Here is an 8,113-nt window from a genome sequence, read left to right as displayed (position 1 = left end):
GATCAGCTGGGAGAGATGCACCAGATGAGAATTCAAAAGAGCAGGAGTGGGGAGTGACTGACTTTGGAGACTAAACCCAAGAGACCAGCAAATACAGGGTCTGCAGGTGACAGAGAGGACAAAGATTGACCCCTGTTCTACAAAAGTGGAACCCAGAGGAGATTCCTGGGTGCAGTCTCCCAGCCATGGACTGGCAACTGCTGGGCCCTGAAGGTGTGCTGATTTTAAATCTTCAGAAAATTCACCATTCAAGGAAGAACCTGGAACCTTCCTAGGCCTAAACCCTGCCTCCAGGAGCTCTGGCTTCTGGATCTCCTCTCACACTCCAGCAACCCCACCCTGAGGGCGGAGCAGATGTCGAACTCCCGCCCATCCCATCTAACACTGCTGAGAAGGGAAGATTTGAATTTTTTGAACTCCAATGGAAATAATTCTTTAACATTTCATCAAAAACTTTTTTCTTTTCTTTGTTTAATTGTGAGCTGAATGGTTCATGAATACTTATTCATGTACATATTTGTCTCTTTTTTTTTCTCATTTCTAGCATTTTTTGGCAGGCAGGTATTTTTAATGGCTCAATCTTTAGAGGGCTAGGATGCTTGATTAGTTATTTTGGTTTTGTTTGGTATTCTTTTATTTTTTTTATATTTTTAATATATTTGTCTCACACTTATCTGTTTCCCTTGATTCTCTTTCTCTTCTGCTAATATCCAAAATTTATTTTCTCTCTTTCAATCTTCATTTAATTTTTTACTTCTATTATCTCTCCTCCTCCCTCATAATCATCATCCTACATCTCTTCTGTTTTCTCCCCTTTCACCATTGGAAATTGTAAAACATTTGCAAACTTACTGTTTATACTGTGGCAATAACTGATCATATCATTTCTGGTTATTGTGAGAATTTATCACAGCAGGAACTATTTGGTTGAACTATTTATTGAACTATTTGGCTAAATGCTGTAAATTGTTTGCCTTAGTGAGGTATTGGCAATTTTCAGGGACACTACAAGTCCATAGGGCAGAAACTCTACTGCTTCAGATACATACTGTGAGATGGGTAGACATACAAACAACATGAAAAAGGAAGGAAACAGTCTCTACCAAATGAACCAAAATACTTTAATAACAGAATCCATTGACATAACAGTAGAAGAAATGTCAGAGAAGGTGTTTCAAAAGTTTATAGTTAAACTGATCTGTGAGGTAAAGGAAGATATAAGGAGTAAAATCACAGAGAAAATACAGGAAGTTTAATAAACTTATTATTTATTAAAGATCAATTTAATAAACAAATATTCTGAAAAAAAATCAAAAATCAATAAACCAAATTTAAAATTCAATGAAAATCATCACCAATGGACTAGACCACTTGGAAGATAGACTTTAGGGCAACCAAGACAAAATATATTATCTTAAAAATAAAGTTGGCCATGGGAAAAAGATGTTAAAAGACCATGAACAGAACTTTCAAGAAAAATGGGATAACATGAAAAGAGCAAATATAAGATTTTTCAGGATAGATGAAGGTGTGGAGACACAAACCAAAGGAATACACAAACTTTTCAATGAAATAATATCAGAAAATTTCCCAAACCTTAAAAATGAAGTGGAAAAATTAAATACAGGAAGTTAACAGTACTCAAATTATACAAAACTACAATAGGCCCATATCAAGGCACATTGTTATGAAAATTCCTAACATACGGGAAAAGGATACAATTTTAAAGACTGTTATAGAAAAATGCCATGTTACATTTAGAGGTTAACTAATCCAAATCTCAGCTGATTTCTCAGCACAGACCCTCAAAGCTAGGAGGTTTTGGAATAATATATACCAAGCTGTGAAAGAAAATGAATGCCAGCCAAGAATATCACACTCAAGAAAATTAAGCTTCAGAATTGATGATAAAATAAAAACTTTCCCATGATAAAAGTTAAAAGAATTCACAACAGAAATCCTGCCCTACAAAACATATTCAATAAAATATTTCATGCATTAGAAATGAAAAATAAAACTACAAACCAGTAAAGGAGGAGCTACCCTGAAAGAATAGGAGAAATTAATTCAAACTAAAAGCCAAAAAATAAAAATAAAAATGACAGGGAATAAATATCATTTCTCAATAATAACATTATATGTAAATGGCTTAAATTGATGGATCAAAAGACTTAGACTGGCAGACTGGATTAAAAAACAGGACCCAACAATATCATGTCTCCAAGAGACTCACCTCATAGACAAAGACATCCTCAGACTGAAGGAGGAGAAAAAAACATATCATTAGCATGGATATCATAAACAAGCAGGGGTTCTTATCCCTATATAAGACAAAGTAGCCTTCAAGACAAAGTTAATAAGAAGGAACAAAGAGGGTCATTTCATACTGCTTAGGGGAATTATATATCAACAAGACATAAAAATTATAAATATTTATGCCCCAAATTATGGAGCATCTATGTACATCTAATAAATCCTTCTCAATTTCAAGAATCAAGTAGGTCAAAACACAATTATTCTGGGGATTTTAACATGCCTCTCTCACTACTGGATAGACCCTCCAAATAAAAACTAACTAAAGAAGTTATAGATCTAAACAATATAATTAATAATTTAGACTTAACACATATATAGAATATTTCATTCATCAATGACTGAATACACTTTTTCTCAGTAGCACATGGATCATTTTCTAAAATAGACCATATTTAGGCCACAAAGCAACTCCTAGCAAATACAAAAAAAAAAATAGAGATAATACTTGCATTCTATAAGATCAGAATGGAATAAAATTAGAATATTACAATAAAATAAAAAATAGAAGCCCTCTAACTCCTGGAGACTAAATAATACACTATTAAATGACCAATAGACAGCAGAAGAAACCAGGGATGAAGCTAAAAATACTTAGAGATAAATGAAAATAATGATACAATATATCAAAATCTCTGGAACATTGTGAAGGTGGTTTTAAGAGAAAAATTCATTGCATTTAGTTCATTCACTAAAAGAATTGAATGTTACCAAATAAATTATCTAACTTTACATCTCAAGGCCCCCCCAAAAGAAGAACAAATCAACACCAGTATAAGACAGGAAATAATTAAAATCAGAGCCCAAATCAATGAAATTAAAACAAACAAATGAAAAAAAACCAATTAAAAAATCAGTGAAAGAAAAAGATGGTTGTTTGATAAGGTAAATAAAATTTATAAACTCTTAGCCAAGCTAACAAAGAGAAAGAGAAAACTCAAATTACCAAAATTTATGATGAAAAAAGAAATATCACCATGGACACTACTGAAATACAGAAAATAACCAGAAACCATTCTGAGAATTTATATAATAAAATAGAAAATTTTGAAGATACTGACAAATTTTCAGAGACATATGACCTAGGCAAATTTAATCTAGAGCACACAGAAAATTTGAACAGATCAGTGTCAAGCAACGATATTGAAGATGCCATCAAATCCTACTGGCAAAGAAAAGCCCAGAACCAGATGGATTCTCAGCTTAGTTCTACTGGACTTTTAGAGAAGAATTGACACCAATCCTCCTCAAGATATTCTATTAAATAGAAAAGGAAGGAACCCTTCCAAACTCATTCTATGAACATAGTATAACCCTGGTATCAAAATTAGACAAAGACACCTCAAGGAAAAAAGCTTCAGGCAAATATCCCTGATGAACATAGATGCAAAAATTCTTTTTTTTTTTTTTTTTTTGGTACTGGGGAGTGAATCCAGGCACACTTAACCACTGATCCACATCCCCAGACCTTTTTTGTATTTTATTTATATACAGGGTCCCATTGAGTTACTTAGGGCCTCACTAATTTGCTGAGTCTGGCTTTAAACTCACAATCCTCCTGCCTCAGCCTCCCAAACTGCTGGGATCATAGGCATGTGCCACCATGCCCAGCTCAACACTTCTTAATAAAATATTGTAAAATCACATACAAAAACATATTAAAAAGATAGTTCACCAAACATGTTAAAAAGATAGTCTTTGCAACTCTAGCCAGAGCAATTAGGCAAAAGAAATTAAAGGGACCCAAATAGGAAAAGAAGAGTTCAAACTGTCACTATTTTCCAACAACATGACTCTATATTTAGAAGACCCAAAAAATTCCACCAGAAAGCTTCTAGAACTCATACACAAACTCAGCAAAGTAGCAGCATATAAAATTAACACCCATAAATTAATTTCATTCCTACACACCAATGATGAATAAACTGAAAGAGAAATTAGGAAAACTGTCCCATTCACAAAAGCCTCAAAAAAAAAAAAAATAAAATGAATCTAGAAAAAGAGGTTAAAGATCTCTATAATGAAAACAACAGAATACTAAAGAAAGAAATTGAAGACCTTAGAAGATGGAAAGATCTCCTATGTCCTTGGATAAGTAGAATTAATATTGTCAAAATGGCCATACTACCTAAAGCAATATATAGATATAATGTAATTCCTATTAAAATTCCAAAAATATTCTTCATAGATATAGAAAAATTAGTCATAGAATTCATTTGGAAAAATAAGAGGTACAAAAGAGCCAAAGTAATATTTAGCGAGAAAAGTGAAGTAGGAGGCATCACAATACCAGACCTCAAATTATACTACAGGAGTATAGTAGCAAAAACAGCATGTTATTGGCACCAAAACAGACATGGAGACCAATGGAACAGAATAGAAAACATAGAGACAAGCCCACATACATACAGTTATCTCATCCTAGACATAGGTGCCATAAACATACATTGAAGAAAAGATAGCCTCTTCAACAAGTTGTGCTGGGAAAACTGAAACATCATATGTAGCAAAATGAAATTGAACCCCTATCTCTCACCATGCACAAGATTTAACTCAAAGTGGATAAAGAACCTAGGAATTAGATCAGAGACCCTGTGCCTACTAAAACAAAATGTAGGCCCCACTCTCCATCATGTCAGCTTAGGAACTGACTACTTTAACAAGACTCTTAAAGTGCAACAAATAAAATAAAAAATCAATAAATGAGATGGCATCAAAATAAAAAGTGTCACAGCAAAGGAAAGAATCAAGAGTTGAAGAGAGAGCCTACAGAATGGGAGAAAATCTTTGCCACCTGAACCTCTGAAAGATCATTAATCTCTAGGATATATGAAGTGCTCAAAAAAAAAAAAAAACCAAAGAAACAAATAACCCAATCAATAAACAGGCACTTCATAGAAGAAGAAATACAAAAGGTCAACAAATATATGAAAAAATGATGTTCAACAATTAGAGAAATACAAATTAAAACTACATTGAGATTCCATTTCACCCCAATCATAATGGCAATTATCAATAACACAAATAACAATAAATGTTGGCAAGGATGTGGGGAGAAGTGTATACTCATACATTGCTGGTAGGACTGCAAATTGATACAACCACTCTGGAAAGCAGAATGGAGTTTCATCAATAAAACTAGGAATGGAACCACCATTTGACCTGGTTATACCACTCCTTGGTATATGTCCAAAGGAGTTAAAATTAGCATACTACAGTGATATAGGCACATCATTGTTTATAGCAGATCACTTCATAATAGCTAAGCTATGGAATTAACCTAGTGCCTTTCAACAGATGAATGGATAAAGAAAATGTGGTATATATAAACAATGGAATATTTACTCCACCATAAATATAAATAAAATTATGACATTTGCTGGTAAATGGAGGGAACTGGAGACTATCATGCTAAGTTAAATAAACCAATCCCTCAAAACCAAAGGCTGAATGTTCTCTCTGATATGTGGATGCTAACATACAACAAGGGTGGCAGAAGAGTTAAGGTTTAGTGTATTAGACAAAGGGAAATAAAGGGAATGGAAGGGGTATTGGAATAGGAAAGACAGTGGATTCAATCAGACACAACTTTCCTATGTTCATATATGAACATACCACAGTGAATTTCCACATTAACTACAACCACAAGAATGGGATCCTAATTAGAATAAGATATGGTTCATGTATCCATAATATGTCAAAATACACTCTATTTTAGTGTATATCTAGAAAGAACATGAATAAAAAGAAAGTCTGAAATTGATAGTTCTCACAGCAGTATTTAAATTAATGTAGAAGTTTTGGAAGAGGAGGTCAGGGTATATTTGTGTAAGATTTTTTCATCTTTCCCTCTCTTTAGTTTTAACTGTAAACCATATTTTTCTGCCTTTAAAGTATTGGTGTGAATTATCTGGCAATTGAGTGCTATCACTTAAAAATATTCTTCTTATATGCTAATAAAATCCAATAATAACCAAATATCTGAGCTACAACATTTAGTCTTCTGATGCCTAGCCCTTTTGAACTTAGTAGTGGATTAACTGAGTATTAAACATGCATTTTATTTCATGAGACATATTATAAGAGATCGCGGAGAATATGGATAAATTTTCTTTGAATCCAGAAGTCTTTAAATTGTTGTAAGACTTTGAGGAAATGGGGTGGTCTGGACAAGAGGAATATAGTCCAGGAATAGTAGTCAATCAAGAATTTGCTCCTATGATACCCAGTGAATTTTTCAAAGAACCCAGGGGAAAGCTACAGGGACTCCGGGTGCCTTTGGTAGGGTGGCAAACGGAGAAGGGCAAATCTTTCTTCACTTACTGCAATTCTTCCTTGTCACAGAAACAAAGTTGAGCTGGAGGGAGATGGCTATTCTGAGGAGGAAGAAGCCACTTGGGTTGTGGAGCCATCTCCCTTCCCTGACTAATCTGATGAGGCTTCTTGCCAAAAACAGCTGCTCTACACTCAGTTTTTCAGGATCCACAAGAATTAAGCACAGCCTGCATCAGGGCTTCCTGAGCCTGTGACCTATTCTATGTGCTGTTAGGGAGAAGAATCTCAAAAGTGGGGTCACATGGCTCCCCTCTATCACCAACACACATGTGCCCACACTAGCATGCAATGGTGTGAGGATGGCCTTAGGCCTGAGCCTAAACAACCCCATTTTAAAACTCCAGTGTGAAACCTGCAGTCTCACCAGGCATGCCTAACAGAGCCCTCCAGTATGGCTCTCAGGCACAAACAAGTCACTTCTCCCCACCCTGACAAACTTAGAGTGAAGTTTCTGTCTGGTTGTCCTCTTGCTGATAAGGGGGAAAGGCAAGAAAATCGGGGTGGGAACCACCAGACCAGGTGCTTTAACCCCAGGGTAAATGATGTCACTGAGAGACCCAGTGGCAGCTTATAGGGATTGAAAGGGTGGTCAAAAGCCCCCAAATTTAGTATAAATGATGGGGCAAATGAACAGACATTCAGCCAGCTGACACTGACGCACACAAGCCTGAGAGCCTGATGAGGACCTGGACTGACATCCCAACTCTTCTCATCTGCCTGATCCCCTGCGTTGTTCTCACTGCTCTCAAACTCTACAGCAGCCTCTTGACTTTGGTGAAAAGCCTGCCTTGGTTCCTGATCTGATCACCGCGGTCTGAGTGAGTGTGAATCTATCGGGACTTAAAGCCTAAGGCTTGAGACTTTTGATCTGACACTTGACTTAGCATGCAGAGGGAATGTCATGAGCCTGTCATGATTAAATGTGTTTGCAGTGCTTAGAATTAATCTAGAATTGTTTGCTGTGAATTAATTAATCTAGAATTGTTTGCTGTGAATTGATTATGTCTATTGCAGTGCCTAGCAATAAGGATTATCATTTTCTTGATTAAGAACCTAAAGAGTGAAATTGTATTGAGTGATTTGAGTGAATACAGCATTGACAAAGGCAGAAACACGTGGACATTCTTTATTTCTCCCCCTTGACTGCGTAAGTCGCGTCTTTTGCCATTGTGACAGATGGTAAGGAGAAAAGTTTGCCATGTTTGGCTCACCTACCTAAGCCTTAGGGAGACTGGAGAAGATGATCCTACTCCTCAAATGCTGAGGGGATGAGAGATAGAGGCTGGGTGTACAGGAGCTGGCAGAAGTAGCATTTATGAAAAAGTACATTTTGTTTGTTAGGACATAAGACATTCATTTAGGAAAGGATGTGGTTGAGATAATATCCAAAGGTATTTGCCTTTTATTTTTCCTGTATTTTTCATTCTTCCTTCCAGGGAGTCAAATGGATAATATGTTCCATTGT

The sequence above is a fragment of the Marmota marmota genome, unplaced genomic scaffold (assembly GCF_001458135.2).
Source record: "Marmota marmota marmota unplaced genomic scaffold, marMar, whole genome shotgun sequence".
Classification (NCBI taxonomy): domain Eukaryota; kingdom Metazoa; phylum Chordata; class Mammalia; order Rodentia; family Sciuridae; genus Marmota; species Marmota marmota.
This window is presented reverse-complemented; position numbering follows the sequence as displayed.